This window comes from Protopterus annectens, chromosome 3.part0, assembly GCF_019279795.1.
Source record: "Protopterus annectens isolate FY-2018-M chromosome 3.part0, PAN1.0, whole genome shotgun sequence".
NCBI lineage: Eukaryota > Metazoa > Chordata > Ceratodontiformes > Protopteridae > Protopterus > Protopterus annectens.
Window position 1 is genome coordinate 1,887,947,849 of NC_056731.1, and position 19,841 is coordinate 1,887,967,689.

The 19,841-nt window shown below is 44.4% G+C and overlaps 1 protein-coding gene across 1 annotated transcript in view; it reads left to right on the forward strand.

Annotated features, from left to right (window-relative positions):
* Nucleotides 1-19,841, forward strand: part of CASD1 (CAS1 domain containing 1) — a 1,910,820-nt gene that overhangs the window by 1,754,138 nt on the left and 136,841 nt on the right. The gene's annotated exons all lie outside the window — the stretch shown is intronic.

The window sequence follows — 19,841 nt, forward strand, 5'->3', positions numbered from 1 at the left end:
TAAAAGAAACAGCTGTACTAAAATTCCACCTGAGTATTCCTGGATATGGCCTTATTTACCATAAATTGTTTTATATTTGTATAAGTACTATGTAAGATGTGTACACACATATGTATGTTTATTTTTTAGTACAACTTGATAACGAGGTTAGTGGACTGGTTGTCATACCCTTTTTCAGCTGTGACCCCGCTATGGCAAAAGCAGTACATAGTTAAGTGAAATGCAGTAAGTAATAAGTGATATAACAATGAGTAGGGCATATTTATAGTGTATATGTAGCAATAATGGTTGTACTTAAGGAAGCAGAAGTATATTTACAGTATATTACACAAAAAAGTTAACTGTCTTATCCGTAGGAAAACGTTGGATTCCTCAGACATAAGCAAGTAAGGGAAGTTGAACTACATGAGCAGAATTATCTCTTATCTAGGAAACATGCAGGCTCCTTCTTTGGTGAGCTGTTCTTTCAGTACCTTTTTAGAAGTAGGCAGTCTGTAATTTCCCTAACATAGTTTCTAGATGGTTCCAGGTTGCATGGACCGAGTTTATTATAGCTCTTTCCCTTTTGGTGGTGGTGGAATGGTGACAAAATTACAAAACTGAATTCTCATTGCTATCTCTAAGGAAATAATTTGACTTCCTGATGAGAAATGTTGGTCTAAGGGGAGAGCAGTAGCCCTGATGGATTGTTTTGAAATAAGGATACTAATATACTAAGTAGTATTGTGGTCATGTCAACCACTGGCAACCATTTGACATTTTATGACATGGCCACAGTACTACTTAGTGTATACGGATACTAATATACTAAGTAGTATTGTGGTCATGTCAACCACTGGCAACCATTTGACATTTTATGACATGGCCACAGTACTACTTAGTGTATACGGATACTAATATACTAAGTAGTAATGTGGTCATGTCAACCACTGGCAACCATTTGACATTTTATGACATGGCCACAGTACTACTTAGTGTATCGGATACTAATATACTAAGTAGTAATGTGGTCATGTCAACCACTGGCAACCATTTGACATTTTATGACATGGCCACAGTACTACTTAGTATATACGGATACTAATATACTAAGTAGTATTGTGGTCATGTCAATCACTGGCAACCATTTGACATTTTATGACATGGCCACAGTACTACTTAGTATATACGGATACTAATATACTAAGTAAAGTAAGTGGAGCATGTCAACAGCTCTGGGTTTGACAAAGCTTTGTATGTTAGGCAGAGATCGCCTCTCAGTAGGCAATATGCAATGGAGTAAAGCTGGAGTTTTTTGAGACAGTCTGCATAGGGCATCTGTTTGAGGCCGGTGATCCTCTTTGTGAGCTATTTCTGTGGCCTTTCCAGTTGTTCTAGATGTCTTGTGAGGTACATACCAAAAGGGGCATTGAACTCTATAATGGGTCTAATAAGTGACGAGCAGAGGGGAAAAATTACCTTTTTTTTTCCTGGATGAGAAACCTTTTGTGATGTGGTGTGCCACATAGAAGGATTTTCTGACTACTGTGGCGATGTGATTATCAAAGAAGAGATTACTGTCCACCTGTGTCCCAAGGTCTCTTATCACACTTTCGGTGTTAAGTAGACTACTGCCTAAGTGGTAGTGCATGGGTACAGAGTTTTTACCAAAAGGGATGACGATGCACTCTTTGGCATTGAGGGGGCGGGAGGGTGGCCTAATGGTTAAGGTGTTTGCCTTACAAACACAAGGTGCAAGCTTTGAGTCTGACAAGGGATAATTGGCTAGGCTTACAATGGCTTGCAAGGGCAGTTAGCCTAGTACTAACCTATGAACCTATTGAGCTTCAGGCCATGGCTCTGACACCAGGCATGTGTCTCAGTGGGCCCTTTTGTAGGATGTCCACATCATTAGGATTTTCAATATGGCTCCTACTTTGCAGTCATCTGCGAACTTCATTAGCCAAAGACCTTCTGTGTTAGCCTGTACTTCAGAGAAGTAGATACCAAACAGGAGAGGACCCAGGACTGAACCCTGTGGTACTCTACTTGTCACTGGTCTGAAGTCGGATTTGGAGTTTGCTACTTTCACAGTGTGGGTTCTGCCAGTGAGCCAGTTGCCAACCCATCTTGTGACATAGGGATTTATACCTAGTTTAGTGAGTTTATCTATAATTCCAGAGTGGGGGATGGTGTTTGAAAGCCTTGGTGAGATCTAGATAGGCTGTGTGAACCACCTTACCCTCATCTACGGCTTTGATGACTGCTTCAAAGAAGTCTGTCAGGTTTAGGAGTCATGATTTGCCTTATACAAACCCGAACTGGGTGGGGTCCAGAGTTTGAAGATATGTCTTTGCTTATAAGTTCCATGATGATACATTTCATGACCTTACAGACCAGGCATGTCAGGCTAATGGGGCAGTAGTTCCTGAGGTCCGTGGTGGATCCCCCTTTGTGGAGTGGGATAACCTTCGCTGTGCGCCATTCAGTGGGCACAAAGCCTGAGGTGAGGCTATGATTGAACATGGTACTTAGGTGGGGTGCCAGTTCATTCTGTAGTTCGTGTAGAACGCAGCCTGGGATGTTGTCAGGTCCCATGGATGCTGTGTTCTTGGCTTTGGAGAGTGTGTTTTTTACCTGAGCAGCCGTGATTACAGGAACTTTGCATTCTTCCAATATAGAGCTGGGCCCTTTAGGAAGTGAGAGGAGGGTAAAGTTAGCACTGAACTTATCTGCCACGATGTTGTCAATATCAGTTGGTTCTGTATATTTAGTGCCATTGTGCTGTAACTCAGTGCAGATCTGAGTGTTGCCATTGAGATTCTTGACATAGCTATAGAATGCTTTGTGGTTGTCTTTAGAAACAGTGGCGATTTTGTTTTCATAACTAGCTTTGAAGGATTTTATGGGGGATCTCAGCTTCTTACTGAGGCTGACCAGGGAGTTCCTCCAATCATGGGATTTTACTCATTTTTGCATCAGTTTCTTTCTTCTGTTGTAGAGTTTGTTTTTGGCAGGGGACCACCAGATTTGTTTCCTTTTTTTTGAGGATAGCATCTTGGTTCCGTTAGGGATAGCACTATCCATGCACTTGTGTAAGTGCTTATGAAGTGCATTTGTGTAGGATTCAGCAGTCGTACCTCTATTGTCCGTCTGCATGGGTGTCATGAAGTTTGCCACTTTTGTCTTAAGAAGCGTGAAGTTGGCTTTGGAGAAAATTTTTATGGTGGTTTCCCTAATGGGGGGTGGGGGCGGGATGTGGATGTCTAGGGTGATTAGCTTGTGGTCGGATCTGACCAACAAGGAATTGATTGCTGGTGTGGAACACTGGTCGCCCATGTTGGTAATGAGCAGGTCTAGGGATATTGCTGCCCCTGGTGGGGGTGTGGATAAGTTGATCCAAGGCGTTGGAATTTATGAATTCCAAAAAACGTTGAGCAAAAGAGTTGGTACAGGAGTAGTTTTTCAAGTGAATGGTGGGGTAGTTGAAATCGCCCATTATTAGGGTGTTAGGTTGTACCCTAATATTTTCCAGTGTATGAAGAAATGAGGAGTGGGAATCCTGGGGCATGGTGGGGGATCTGTAGCAAGCTACAGTTTGGATTACGGTCATGCCCAGAGTTAGTTGCACTTGGATAATCTTGGATGCATTATGCTGAGCAGCTAGCCTGGAGGTGTGGATATTCTTAATGAATATGAACATGCCTCCACCTTTAGTGTTTCAGTCCAGGTTAGGTGGCTGAAAGGTGTGGTATGAATTATAGCCTGGTAATGCAGGGGTGCTGTCTGTAGCCTTGAACCAAGTCTCTGTCATTTCACAGATGTCGATGTTCTCCATTTTAAGGAGTGCCTTGAGTGAGTGCATTTTGAGGTTTAGACTTTTAGCATTGAGTAGCATTACCCTCAGATTTTGCTTGCTTGTACCCGTTATGATGGTGAATTTCTCATTTGAACCTTGCCTAAAAAAGGCACTATAGGGGTGGCAAGAACCTTAGCCAGTATCCAGAATCCCAAGGGCAACAGGTGCAGGCCATCTCTAGCAAAGCATCGTGGTCTGTCGATCATGTCATCCCAGGTAGACAGATACTGAATCCCCGTAGATTGACACCAGAAGCTTAGCCAGTTGCTGAAGTCAATCATTTTGTCCTTGTACTGTGGTATAATTCTGGGTGTTGGCAGGATGCTACTCAGGGCTAGGTTCATACCTGCCTGGGCTACAAGATCGGAGAGCTCCTCCATGTCTCTCTTCATGTAGTCCTGGGAGGTACATCTCAGGTCATTCACACCAACATGGACAATGACAGAGTCATATTTGTACTTGTTGTGGAGTGACCTCAGTGTGTGTGTTATGTGGCGGATCCTGGCACCTGACAGGCAGCTGACAGTAAATTTCTCCTTGTTTAGCCCTGTGAGTGGATAATCAGTGTGCCTGACTATAGAATCACATATGACTAGAGTAATGGGTATGTTGTTATGTCTTATGGGCTGTGGTTGGGTGGCACACTGAGTTTGTGGACTATGTTTCATTTGGGTTTTGTTGGGGAGGGGGTAGACTTTGCTTGCGTTTCTGCTTTGGAGGTCTTTATTGCTTGGGCAGATTTTTATTGAGAGCCTCCGTGAATGTAGGTGTGTGTTTTGTGTTTCTATGTGTGTGTTTTGGTGGTGTAGGTTTTGAGGGACTATGTGATGAGTGTGGTGTGGTGCAAGTGTTTACCCTCTCCTCTTGACTGTCTAGTCCAGTCTTGGGTGAAGAGAGCTTTGCTTCCAGATGTAATGGGATCCTATCTCGCCTACATTCATGACAGATGGGTTCGGAGCCGATCCATCGGCTCCGACTCGGCAACTTATATACTAGCACGAAGTCTCTCATTGGCTGGGCTACACCCTATCCCAGGATGCACTACACCTGCTTCCCCAGATCTCGTTTGCCGCTTTACAAGCTGGACGTGGTCTCGACTTGGCTGGAGCTAAGTGATTGTTTTTGTACCTTTATTGGTCCTTGACCTTGGGGTTTTTTGTTAAATATTAACCAAACAGCTGTTTTAACAGCTTTCTTTATTATATTTGTGATTTTGAGTGCTTGAGTCGTCTGGTGTTTATTCCTGTTTTCAGTCGGGCAAGGCCCGTTTTAGTTAGAGGGCCTTTGCCCTACCCTTGTGTCTTTTTTGTGTACTTTTCAATTCCCTTTGTGGTTATTTGCTTTTCGGGCCAAGCCCGTTTAAATTAGAGGGCTTTGGGCGTTGTTCTTGTGTGCCTGTTGCTTGAGGTAAATTTTGCCAGTGTGTCTCGCTTTCAGTTGGCTTTTGTCATTATTTGCTTACTTTGTGGTAATTTTTTTTTTTGTGGTAGTACCTGTACTATGTCGAAAGAACAAAAGTCAGGGTTTAAAAAATGCACTCGGTGCAGTTACAAAATGTCCATAACAGACAGTCATTCTATTTGTGTTTATTGTTTGGGGCCGAAACATCTACAAGAGACTTGTAGCGTATGTCACGCTTTTTCAGCTAGAGTTCTTCAAGAACGAAAGAACAAGCTCATTCTAAAAGGGCTTATTAAACCCTCCTTTGAGGAAGCTTTGAATCCTCCTGTTGCTTCCAAAAAGAAAAGATCGTCGGCTCCGACAAGTCCGTCGGAGCCGACTTCTAAAAAGAAAAAGTTGACCTCTTCTTCCTCGGCTCCACTGACTTCGGAGCCGAGGGTCGAAGTCTGCCTCGATACCTCCTACTTTGGTTCCATTGTCTTGAGCCGCAAGTTGGAGTATCGAGGTGAATCACCTCCATCGGCTCCAATGGCTTCGAGCGGTGGAAGTGTGCAGCTCAGACTCTTCCCCTCGGCTCGAAGAAGGCTTCTTCGGCGCCGATGGTGGTCCATGAGTTGGTGGTGTCAGCGCCGACAGTATTGGAGCCGTTTGAGCGGTCCCCTTCTCGCCGGAGCCGAGAGGAAAGTCTTCTCGAGTGTCTACCTCCTCTAAATCCTCGAGACTATCAGATTCGGACCTGGATAGGGTTTTACAGAGGCTCTTCCAATCTCCAGTGTTTGCTAAAATGGTCTCGGCTCCAGCACAGTTTGCTTGAGCCGATCCCCGACACATTTGATTCCTCCTCCAAACTCCTCTGAGTTGTTGGAGCCGGTGGTGGTGGAGCAAGGTGGAGCCATACGGTCGGAGCAGAGACCCCTATCAGGCTTTTCGGCTCCGACTATGCTTCCTACCCTGTCCTCCGGTTCAGGGTTTGGTACTGCAACCTCTACAGCCGGGCCCGAGGGGAATACTTTGGGATTAGGTGCTTCGGTGCCTAGTCTTCCTCCCGGAGCATCGGCTGCTGGAATTCCCAGTGCCATCGTGGCCTCTAGACCAGTGACTTCCTCGGATTCTGGAGGTCCGGCCTTTGAGGCCATGAGGAGCGCGCTGGCCATGCCTTTGCCGGTTCAACTAGACTCTGCCTCACCGTCCCTAGATTTGGAGACTGGTGCCTCTGTTGCGTTGCAGCCCACCGGCAGCTGGGCCCCAGGGCCTGAGGATACCCCAATCGGGGGTTCCCTTCTTCCAGGTGGTCCGTCCGAAACTGCTTCGGACGAACCCCCACGGAAGAAATTGTGTAAGAGGAAGCACGTAGACTCCCAAGATGAGTCTATTACATTGGATACTGACCTCGATGACGCGGAAGGGTCCTCCAAATCATCTTCGGATGATATCTCCTTCTCAGATATCTTGGAGATTCTGAGACAGAGAGGTGACTGACAAGCCAAAACCCCTTCAGCTGAGGAGTCAGTCTTCCTCAAGGCCTTTGGGGCCCAGCCCTCCGCCTCCTGGGTGTCTCCGCCCTTCGATGAACTCCTTGATTTGGTTTCTCGAAGGGTGTGGGAACACCCTGATTCCATGGAACCGGTGCCTACCAGGCCCAATAAATTCTTGTCAGCTCCCCCCCAAAAAGAATTTCTCACAAAGGGTGTACCGGTAGATGCTTTGGTGGTGGCTTCTGCCACACAGCAGGACGTGGCAGAGGCTTTGACGTCTATTCATCCTCCTAATAAGGATTCTAGGAGTATGGATAGGTACGGGAAGCGTACCCTGTCCTCAGCGGCCTTTACCTTACGGTCGCTGAATTATTTATGTCATTTTACGAGGCTCCAAAGGGATCTTCTCAAAGAGCTAAATGACTCCCTTGTTGGTAATCTACCTGAAGCGCTGGCCTCGACTGTTGGCACAGATGAATACTCTTTTCTATTGTTAACTCGTCCATGCGGCTCATCTGGTATGCGGCCGATGGAGCGAGTAAACAGCGGAACAGGCGTTGCCCTTAGGAGACAAGCCTGGTTACACTTGTGTTCGTTACGGAGGCCTTCAAGTCTTCCTTCGCGGCCCCCTTTGATGGGTCATCTTTGTTTGGACCCAAGGTGAAGGACACACTAACTCGGTGCGAGCAGGAGGGCAAGACTTTGACTGCCGTTGGGGCCCGTTATTCCGCTACTTCCAGGCCTTATCCCAAGGCTGGGAGAGGAGGAAAATGTGGTTTAAAAATCCCAAAGTCTTTCTCTACTCCACCCAGTGATTCCCCTCCAGAGGCAGGGGATTTTGGAAGACGCCGCCCAGAGGTGGCAGAGGCCCCGTAACTCTGGAGACCGTGATTCCTTTCGTGGTTCTTCATACAACCAGCGTTCCTGAGTTGTTGCCCGACTGTGCAACTCGAGCCAGTCGGGGTCGCTATGGCGCACCCACAAGCTTGGGAATCCATAACAAGCGATCAGTGGGTGCCGCGTATTACCGGAGGATATATCATCCCCTTCAACAAACCCCCCCTTTCTTTAAGGGAAATCCCGGACGTACCACCCAGTCAGCGGGATCAGGCAGCATTAGAAATTTCAAAGCTGCTAGAAAAAGAGCCATCCAGCCTGTCCCCATCGACCAGATCGGATCAGGAACTTACTCAAAATTATTTTTGGTACCAAAAAAGACAGGGGACTTCAGGCCCATTTTGGACCTCAGTTCATTGAATCGTTTCGTCAAGAAGTCCAAATTCGAATGGTCACTCTTCAATCTATTCTTCCTTTGCTGGAAAAAGATGCATGGATGTGCTCAATAGATCTCCAGGGCGCTTACTATCATATTCCCATAGCTCAAGAGTCCAGGAGACATTTACGCTTCCGCCTCGGAGCCAGTCATTTCAATTCCGAGCACTGCCCTTTGGTCTCACCACAGCCCCAGGGTGTTCACCAAGTGTCTGGCAGTGGTAACTGCTCACCTGAGAAGTATGGGATTCCAGGTGTTTCCTTATCTAGACGACTGGCTCCTTACAGCCACCTCCGAGCATCTACTTCTCCAAGCGCTCAGAGCCACGTTCACCTTGGGCGTTTCTTGGGGATCACATTCAATTTGCAAAAATCTGTACTACAGCCTTCCCAGCGTATTACTTTCATAGGCGCAGACTTAGACACAAAAAGAATGCGCGCCTTTTTACCGGCAGCAAGAATTCAGATCTTACAAGATCAAGCCAAATCCTGCCTTCACTTACAAAGAGCCCCGGCCCATCGGATTCTACAACTGTTGGGCTCGATGGTGTCGACTATACTTCTAGTTCCCTTGGCCAGACTTCACATGCGAATCCTACAATGGCTACTGTCGGTTCAATGGTCTTATCAGGAACTGCCCTTGAACCACTTAATCATAATCACGGAAAGTTGCCGTCGAGATCTGCGTTGGTGGCTTCTACAGTCAAATCTCGACCAGGGGTGATCCTTTATTCCTCAACGTCCCGTTGCCACTGTGACCACGGACGCCTCCCAGGTAGGGTGGGGGGGTCATTACCTGGACAGGTCGGTCCAAGGCACATGGCAGATCCAGGAAACGCATTTGCATATCAATGTCCTGGAGATGAGAGCGGTACTATTGGTACTCCAAGCTCTCCATCACGCTCTCCCACAGGGCCCAATTGCTATCCTATCCGACAACATGTCGGTAGTATGGTACATAAACAAGCAAGGTGGTACCAGGTCTTACCCACTATGCAGAGAAGCCATGAGACTTTGGCACTGGGCGGTAGCTACCAACCGCTTTCTAATGGCAACGCACATACCGGGAAGTCCAATGTGATTGCGGACAGATTAAGCAGGACCATTCTCTTGCCCCACGAGTGGTCCCTCAATCAGAGTATAGCTGCGAAAATCTTCGACAGATGGGGTCTTCCTTGCTGCGACCTGTTTGCCAGCCCTCACAATGCGAAATGCAGAGAGTTCTTCACACTGTTCCCTTCTCAGGGACAGATTCCCAGGACGCTCTGACTCACATTTGGCCCCGGTCTTCTCGCCTTCCCTCCGTTCCCCTCCTACCGAGGGTGATACAGAAGGCCATTTACATGGAGAGCGAGATGATTCTGATTGCCCCGCACTGGCCTCGTCAAGTTTGGTTCCCTTTCCTACAGAGGCATGCGATAGAAGGTCCATGGTTTCTGGATCCGTGCCAGACCTGTTGACTCATCAGTCAGGACGGCCTCATCCGTCTCTCAGGTCCCTGAAGTTGGCAGCATGGTTACTCCACTTCCATCCTTAGTCCGAGATAATGCTCTCGCGGGATGTGGTCCACATTCTGTCTTCTTCCCATAAACCTTCCACCATCAAACTTTATTCCAGTAAATGGAAAAGGTTTGCCTTCTGGGCTCAAGAACGAGGTATAGATCCTCTCACTGCTCCAGTATCGGAGGTTCTGAATTTTCTGGCCTTCCTTTTTCAGTCGGGCTCTTCAGTTTCTACCATTAAGGTTCAGCTAGCGGCAATCTCTAATTTTCATGCTTCTTTTGAACCTTCATTGATGTCTCACAAACTTTGTAAGGCGTTCCTTAAAGGGGCTTGGCTCCTTAGGCCTCCTTTATCTCATCCTGTTCCTCCTTGGGATTTGAATATGGTTCTTGCTGCCCTAACTGCCCGTCCTTTCGAACCAGCTGCTACTTGTGATTTAAAATTTCTGTCTTGGAAAACGGCCTTTTTAGTAGCCATAACATCTGCTAGGCGAGTTTCAGAACTTCAAGCTCTTTGTTCTGATCCTCCCTATTTGATTTTTCACAAACATAGAGTTTCATTGAAATTGAACCCTGCATTTATTCCAAAGGTGGCCTCCTCTTTCTGTTTGCAACAAACCATAGAACTCCCTGTTTTTTCCCAGAATTCTCCAATAATGCAGAATATACTTTGCATCAATTGGGCGATACATAGACAGTTACGCTTTTATTTGAATAGAACCACTCAAACGAAAATCAAGTCAATTGTTTGTTTCTTTTGCAGCGAACAAATTGGGTCAACCAGTATCAAAAGCCTCCATATCAAAATGGATTAAAGATTGTATCACTTTTGTTTATTCACAGGCCAATAAAGACCTTCCCTTTCCAGTCAAGGCTCATTCTACCAGGGCAATGGCTACTCGGTAGCTTTTCACTCCAAGTTATCCATAGATGATATTTGTGCTGCGGCAACCTGGACTTCTCCGCACACTTTTATTTCTCATTACAAGTTGGATGTGGTTTCTCGAGGCAGAGCTTCCTTTGGTTCCACGGTTCTCAGGAGTGTGTTCCAATGAGCCACCCGGGATGTAGGTGCTAGGGACGCTGTCCCATCTGTCATGAATGTAGGCGAGATAGGATCCCATTACATCTTTTAGTTATGTACTTACCATAACTTTGGATGTATGGGATCCATCTCGCCTACATTCATAAGTACCCACCCTCCTTCCCCCTGCCATTTGGATTTAGAGGAGCTGCTGTAGTCACTTTTTCTTGGCGTTCTTTCTTGAAGAACTTTAGTTGGTTATAGTGACTTATAGTGTCTCTGTGTTTACATGAGTGTATGAAAGCGAACAAACAAGATCTGGGGAAGCAGGTGTAGTGCATCCTGGGATAGGGTGTAGCCCAGCCAATGAGAGACTTCGTGCTAGTATATAAGTTGCCGAGTCGGAGCCGATGGATCGGCTCCGAACCCATCTGTCATGAATGTAGGCGAGATGGATCCCATACATCCAAAGTTATGGTAAGTACATAACTAAAAGTTTAGCTATACAAGTGCATCTCTCACAGGTTGTAGTGTTGGGTAGTAGGTGGAGAGGGTTGTCTGTGTACATGAGGCAATTGCTGCATTGCCCCAAGATGCCCAGAATCATCAGGTAGACAGGGGAAAACACCAGGAGCTGACCTATAGAGACATGCCTGGATAGGTGCGTATTTATTAAGTACTAAGAACTGTTTTCCTCTAGACAAGTGAGGAAAGTTGAGTGCTGTAGTAATTTGTAGCTTATTTAGTGCTTACAGTGAGTACTGAACAAGTGATGAGCTCAAAGAAACAGATCTGAGTGCTAAAACTAAAAAACTGGCTAGTTCTAAGGGAAAATTTTGAAAGAGCATTCTTTATGGGAATATTTTAACCCTAGCTAAGCGGCAATGCATAAAGTGTATTTTTGTAATATAACAGTAGCAAATGAGCAAACAAACAAATTAGCCAGTTAACCAGTAAAAAGCTAAAAACTGAGCCCCGTTCCAGCAGTCTTCGATCAGACATGTTCTACTGCACACTCCTGCCACTAGGGTGCAGGGGAACCTTCTCCAGAAAAAGATGGCCTGGATTAGTGCTCAAGTTTTACAAACAAAGCTAGATTCAGCAGGTCTGAATCTAGTCTTGTGCTACAGCAAACAAGGTGTACCAATTTCAGAAAGAAACAGTTCAAATAAGCAGGCACAATAAGCCTTTAAACAGAAACTCCCAGCTCAAAAGGGCAGAATCTACCCTCTCCTCCCACAAGAGTGCAGACCACTCCTTCTTAATGTAAAATAACTGGCCCTAAGCCCAAGTGCTTAAACCAGAACTAATACACTTTTAGAATACCAGGCACTAAGCCTTCAATCAGCAACTCCCAACTTAGAAGGATGTAAGCTACCTGTTCTGCCACAACAGTGAAGACTACAAACCGTTTTAATGTAAAACAACTGGTCTGAAGCCCACGTGTTTAAACCAAAGTCTTAGAATAACAGTTAAAATTTAATCAGGCTACTAACAAGCAGTAGTAAATGCAGCAGAATAAATGCAATTAAGTACTTTTAAGAACAGGCAGCAAAACCAAAATAAAGTAGGAAGAAACACAAATGCAGTAAAAGCAGATGAATAAAGTGCAATATTTTTATAACAATAGAAAACAAGCAAACTGATTTAAACAAATTACCAATTAACCAGTAAAAAAGCTCAAAACTGAGCCCTGTTCCAACAGTCTTATATCAGACAAGTTCTAACTTCACACTCCTGCCACTAGGGTGCAGGGGAACTTTCTCCAAAAAAGATGGCCTGGATTAGTGCTCAAGTTATACAAACAAAGCTAGATTCATCAGGCCTGAATATAGTCTATGCTACAGCAAACGAGGTGCACCAATTTCAGAAAGAAACGGTTCAAATAAGCAGGCACAATAAGCCTTTAACCAGAAATTCCCAGCTCAGAAGGGCAGACTCAACCTCTCCTCCCACAAAAGTGCAGACCACAAACCTTCTTAATGTAAAATAACTGACCTGAAGCCCAAGTGCTTAAACCAGAACTAATACACTCTTAGAATAACAGACAACTGAGCCTTCAATCAGCAGTTCCCAACTTAGAAGGATGTAAGCTACTTGTCCTGCCACAACAGTGCAGACCACAAACCTTCTTAATGTAAAACAAATGGTCTGAAGCCCAAGTGCTTAAACCAACTGGCTTAGAATAACAGTTGGAATTTAATCAGGCTACTACCAAGCAGTAATAAATGCAGCAGAATAAATGCAATTGAGTACTTTTAAGAAGAGGCAAACGCAAAATAAAGTAATAAAGTAGGAAGAAACACAAATACAGTAAAAGCAGATGAATAAAGTGCAATTTTTTTTTTTAGTAAAATGCAAGGAGAGAGGAAGTGGGTTGGCCTTCTCAAATGTTCTCTCTGTATTAAGTAGAGTGAACACTAAACTGGGAGGGGTGTCCCAGATCAAATTTACAATAGTGGCGGGCAACTGCAAAGCCACCAACTATAACAACACCACAGGAATAGTGTGGGTGAGAGGGGGGAAAAGCAATTTCAGGAAAGATTAGAACAGAAAGCAATGCCAGAAAATAGATAAAACAATTCAGTCAGGCAAAAAAATATTTCAGTCAGGCAACATTAAGTTAAACAATTAAATAGACAGAAATACACCCCAACAACAAAACTGGGGTCAAGTGTCTTCTTGATAGTGGTAATATTTAGAGAAAAAGTTTTTAGTGATGTTTAGGGTTAGAGGCAGGGGTGGGTTTAGGGTTCGGGTTAGCACACATGAGTAAAGAGGGGGGGCTTTCATACATAGATATCAACTATCATATCCTTTTCAGTGAAACATTCAATCTGATGTTGTCAATTTTCATTCTTTCCTCAACAGTTAGGATCGGATCTGGTTCTGCCATTATTTTACCTCATGGCCACTAACAAACTCTCAAGCTCCTCCTGTACCCATAATGCCCTATCCCTTAATGTACCTCAGATTTTGTTTACTTATTTTAACAGGATGTGTTTGAAAAATGTCTTTCTGGATTTAAGAAGTGTCAGGAATGTGGACACAAATTGATGCTTTCTGACTCTCATACCTTATGCATGTACTGGCTAGGCCCACAACACCCACAAGTTGACTATAAGATCTGTAAGGCTTTCAAGCCACGTGCTGTAGCAGATAGAAAGAACTAACTTATTTTGAAAGGGATATTACCCTCTTCTTTTTTTAAAAGTTGTGTCTGGGGCTCAACTACCCAAACAAAATCTCAAAGAGCTGCCAACTAAGCCTTCTGTTCTTTCTGGATCCTCAACAGGTCCCACCATGGAACCACCAAGGAAGAAGCACAAGAAAATGGCTCTGAAGACAGCTCCTACCCAGCCTGTGTTGGATAGTAAAATGGCTTCCTCAGATCCCAGGCTGTCAGATCTGAAGCTTCTATTCAGAACTTTCTATTCTCCCTCTGTAAATCTGGTACAATCTCAAGTACCTTTCCCTTTCCTGGAGTCCTGCTGGCACTCTAGCTCACCATCAGTGACATCATCTCATTCTTCCAGAAGTCTGACAGAGTCTAATGCAGACAAAATGATGAGGAAGTTTCTCTCAGTGGCAGATACAGATGGGAGTCCTTCCGGCTCCTACCCCTTTGGGACAGGAAGCCCTAGTTGCCACTACACCACTGATCTCTGCTCATTCTCCAATCTGACCTATCATTTTTAGAGCCCTTGGATGGAGTCTTCTGGGACCGTCTAGATCTGATCCAAAGATCATAGTATCTTTGGCTCCGAGACTTTCTCCAAGTGCACTGGCCCTGACTGTTTCAGATCCAGATGAGACTTGGAACCGAAGAGTCCCTCTTGGAGCCAAGGCGTTGAGTCAACACCGAAGTTGTCAGTCATCTCTGCCCCTCAGAACTTCGGCTTCGATAGCTTGACTCTGACCTATGCCGTGGGCTGATTGCCTTCGGGACAGATGATGTCGATGGGTCGGAAGCTTGTCTTCTCAGCTCCATCGACTTCCTTCTTCCCAGAGCATTCTGCTTTTTGAGATAGTGGAGAGAGTGTTTTCTGCTTCTGCAGGATAGATAGTTACTCCCCCTCAGATCGCCCCTCTGAATCCCATATGTCTCTGTGCCTTGAGCCCTATCATTTCACTTCATGGAGCAGCCAGCCCAAAGTCTCCAGGCTACCCATCAGGGTATCACTATTTCTTCCAAAATTCTTAAGCAGAGGGTTGGTTGGTCCACCAGTAACCCTTCCAAAGAGGAATCTGTATTCCTGGAGGCCTTTGGGTCTGGCCCATCTACCTCATGGATGACTTTGCCCACTGATGAGCTCATTGATTTGATCTCTAAGCAGGCATGGAAGAAACTGACACTGTTGAGCCAGTCCCCAAAAGATGAGACCGGATTTTGGCACCACCTGCAGAAAAAGGAATTTTTTTGCAAGGAAGTTCCATAGATACCATGCTCATGGCGATTTCACCAAAAAAGAACTTGCAGAGCAGACTTCTTCTGTTCATCCCCCTAACAGGGAATCTATGGCAGTGGGCAGATTTGGAAGCATGTGTATGCTTCAGCAACATTTGCATTCAGATCGCAGAATTATTTGGAATACTTCACAAGATTACAGAAGGATCTGATTAAAGAACTTTTAAACTCCCTTTCGAGGACCAGTACTGCTGAGGGCTCAGTCTTTTGTGGCCTTACAGTTGGCTACCCTTCAATTGATCATTAACATGTCCATGAGGCATATCTCCCATGTAGGTGAAGATACCTCAAGGGTGGTGGTTTCAGACATTTTAATTAGAAGGCATGCCTAAATGCGCTTATGTGACTTTACAGAGCCCTTCAAGTCTTCTTTCATCAGTGCTCCTTTTCCTGGAAGCTGTTTGTTTGGCCCTAAGTTAAGGACATACTCTCTAGATGCGAACAAGATTGAAAGACCCTCTCTGCAATGGGCAGGACCTTTTCCAGGAATCAACAAGGAGGTCGGAAAATGTGGTTCATGAAGTCCCAGGGTCCTTTCCAATTGTGTGCATATATATATATATATATATATATATATATATATATTTTTTTTTCCCCCTCCACTTTTTGATGACTGTCTTCACTGTGTTCCATGGTATATCCAATGCTGTGGAAAATTTTTTGTAACCTTCTCCTGACTGATACCTTTCAACAATGAGGTCCCTTTGATGCTTTGTAAGCTCTCTGCGAACCATGGCTTTTGCTATAGCAGGCAACTGAGTAAATGTCAGGAAAATCCTACTAGGACAGCTGAACTTTATTTGGAGTTAATCAGAGTCTCTTTAATTGATGGCAGGTGTGTACCCAAGAAGACTGAATGTTGTAATTAAATCAAAATGTGCTTCAACAAAGTATTAGTTTAATAGTGTGCGCACACAGCAAAGTATTAGTTTAAGGGTGTGCACACTTATGCAACCAGCGTATTGTACATTTTTTATTTTTTTATCTTTTCCCCCTAACAGATTTGTTTGTTTTTCAATTGAATTGTACAGGTTATAGGTCATATTAAAGGTGGGAAAAGTTTTGAAATGATTTATTGTAGTTTCATTTTTTTATTTCACAAAAACCTGGCATTTTAATAGTGGTGTGTAAACTTTTTATATCCACTGTATATCACCCTGAGGTAAGAGGGTTGACAAAAAACAGCTGTTTTGCTAGGGATATTGGTTAAGACTTTTTCATTCCCTATAGTGCCTTTTTTTAGACAAGGTCATTCTCCTCAAATTACTCACATAAGCCAACCACAATCAAAATAGTTTAAAAGTAGCACTGCTTAATTCTAGAAAATTAAACAAAAAGCTATATCCCTTACAGGCATTCCTGACCCTTGAAAATATTGATATAAACGTAATTAACGTAATTGCTAAAACATGGTTTCAAGACAGTGAAATCACCATGTTGTTTTTTGTTGGTTCTTTGGTTTCTGAGACCAAGATTTTTGTTCCATCAAAAAGATCCCTGAATTGGTGTGGAATTCCAGCATTTTAAGACATGGATAATGAGAGGCTAAAAGCCGCGGTGGTGCAGTGGTTAGTGAGGTACTCCCGTTCGATTCTCGGCTGGAGCGCCTTCTGTGTGGAGTTTGCATGCCCTCCCCATGGTCGAGTGACGTTAAAGGCATGCAAGTAGGTGTGAGCGTGAATGTGCATGTCTTCGTTGAAGGTTGGGTGTCGGGCTGGCAACTCGGCACCGTAAAATCCACTACCATTCATGAGCGGACTGGAGTTCCGCTGTGGCGACCCCTAACTGGGAAAATCCGAAAGACCTACATAATGACATGCTAAAAGATTTACTAACTGTACCTATCTGGAATGATACAGAAGCAGATCAGATACAAACGGATACAGAAAATAGGGAAGAATGGGCCCAGAAAATATGAATTCAGAGACTTTACTAAACTAGAAAAGCAACTGAAATGCATGCAGGGTCTCTACTGGGAACACATTTATTTACAACAAAGCATAGATAAGAGACTACCCTGGGGACTTAGATTGAAAAAAGACCAATGTGAAAAAGTATGGATGATTCACTTTGTAAGGAATGGGAAGATATTTTAGTGGATGCCAGCTGCAAACTTATTCGTCTGCTAGTAAGGAACAACCTTATAGGTTCATAGGTTCATACTAGGCTATCTGCCCAAGGGCATTTATAAGCCTAGCCCATAGTTATGTGGCTTTCGCCACCCCTTTAGTTTGAATAAAAACTATGCCTATCATTTTGCTGTGCCTCTGTCAAGCAGTGACACTGAAGTAATCCCTGGGGTATATCTGCGATCTCCCATCCATTGGTCAAGATTCCTCTTGAACAAGGCCAGCGAGGTGCTCTGCCTCACATGTACCGGGATTTTGTTCCACAGCACAGGGAGTCTCTGGGTGATGAATCTGTCCCTCCAGCACGTTCTATTTATAACTGTGTCAAGGTTTAAGTCTCCCGCCCTTGTGGTTCTGAGGGATCTAGATTTTTAGAGGTGAAGCATATTCATCAAATCTGGGTTTGACATGGCCTTATATGTCAGGCACAGGTCACCTCTGAGCAAGCGGTATGAGACTGAATAGAGCTGGAGTTCTTTCAGTCGGGCAGCATAAGACATATTTTTGAGACCCTTTATCCTTTTGGTGAGGAACTTTTGGGGCCTTTCAAGCTGCAGCAGGTGTCTGGTCAGATACATTCGAGCGGGCATTGTACTCAATCATAGGTCTAATGAGTGATGAGTACAGGGGGACGATGACCTCCCTTGATCTAGATGTGAATCCCTTCATGATCAGGTGGGCGATGTAGAAGGTTTTCCTAACTACTTTAGCAACATGAGTGTCAAACGAAAGGCTACTGTCAACCTGGGTCTCCAGGTAAGCAAAGAAACTTCCCTCCTTCCTAATAAGCCAATGGATCAGTAACAGGAACTAAAAACAAAGCCCAGGGATCAGCAACTCTGAAACTGGACTACTCTAGTTCAGTAAGGCAGGAAAACAAGAGATTTTTTTGTTTTTTTTACAGAGACAAGGAAAAAAACAGACAGTAAATGCTATAAATGCTGTAAATCGGCTAGCGCACTTTAGTGTGTAGCCTACAGAAACAATTTGCAACAATTAGTAACTTAAAGTGCAATAAACAGTGTAAAATGCAGAAATCACTTAAAGTAGCAGTAAAACAGGCGAAATGCAGTCGCTAGCTTAATAACAGTGGGAAAGCCACAAAAATACTTATATCTGGTAGAAAGTCACTCTTTTAGCTCTCTGCTGCTTGGATCACTCTGCAGGCCACCACGAGGATCTGTGCTGAGTTGGTACAAGCTGGAAAACGCTCGTTTAGCGTGTTTTATAGCAGGGGGCTGAAAAGAGCTAGGAATTGGCCCAAAACGACCAATGGACTACTAGTTTCTGGCTGAAACTTCACCAAATCGGACAAAAAGGCTGCTCAGTGCTTCCCACTCCCACTGGTAAGCAAAGAAACTTCCCTCCCTCCTAATAAGGCAATGGATCAGTAACAGGAACTAAAAACAAAGCCCAGGGATCAGCAACTCTGAAACTGGACTACTCTAGTTCAGTAAGGCGGGAAAACGAGATTTTTTTTTTTTACAGAGACAAGGAAAAAAACAGACAGTAAATGCTATAAATGCTGTAAATCAGCTAGCGCACTTTAGTGTGTAGCCTACAGAAACAATTTGCAACAATTAGTAACTTAAAGTGCAATAAACAGTGTAAAATGCAGAAATCACTTAAAGTAGCAGTAAAACAGGCGAAATGCAGTCGCTAGCTTAATAACAGTGGGAAAGCCACAAAAAATACTTATATCTGGTAGAAAGTCACTCTTTTAGCTCTCTGCTGCTTGGATCACTCTGCAGGCCACCACGAGGAGTGCAGGAAGCTACAAAGGCTACAAAGGCTGACGTCATATCTTTAAAAACAGCACTGGAAAATGAGAACCACAAGGACCTAGATGCTATAAATTTGGGCTGCTTAAAGAAAGAGTGAAAGGATATGAGCAGTTCATTAACGAAAGAAAGATTAATAAAATGAAACGAGATCAACTGGACAAAGATGATCCTAGGAGACTTACTAGGAGGTACAATAATAACAACAACAGGAGAACCAACAGCAGACAAGGTTTTAGTTATTACAGGGGATATAAGGGAAAGTATAACCATGCCGGAAAACCTCAATGGGATTTTCCCAAGGGAGATCCTCACACAAAACCAGACAGGGGCACAATACTGGACCACCAGGAGACTGCCCCCCCCCCAACATCTCATTCCCCACAATCCCAATTCCCTCTTGCTATCAACATTCCGCAGAAGCCTTTGACATCACAGAAGGATCAGGACAGGAACATAAGCCACAGTGGCAACCAGAACCGACAGAGAGTTCTACAGGACGAATTACAGGACTACCAGGACAACCGGGACCACAGACAATCCAGCTATCAGGAGCAGCAGCACCTTCACAGAGACCATTTTCTTCAGGAAGACCAATATCGACAGCACAGACATCAACCACCACACTACCAGAAACACCACAACCAAAACCAGTGCAGGGGGTGGCTGTAACACTACAAAAGTAATTTACAGGGCACATTGCAATGAATGTGATGCATTCTATGTGGGCAAGACTGTAAATAAACTCAAGCATAGGATTTCATGTCATCTGTCAGAAATCTGCTCTGGATGTAAAAATAATGCACTAGCCAAACACCTTTCTCTTCATAATAGACACACAGGTTTTAAGTTCCAGATCCTGGATCGCATAGACATGGGTGATCTTGAAGGAGACATCCCGAATATTCTGGAGAAACATGAACTCGTGGCAATTAAAGCTGAACTCTTTTA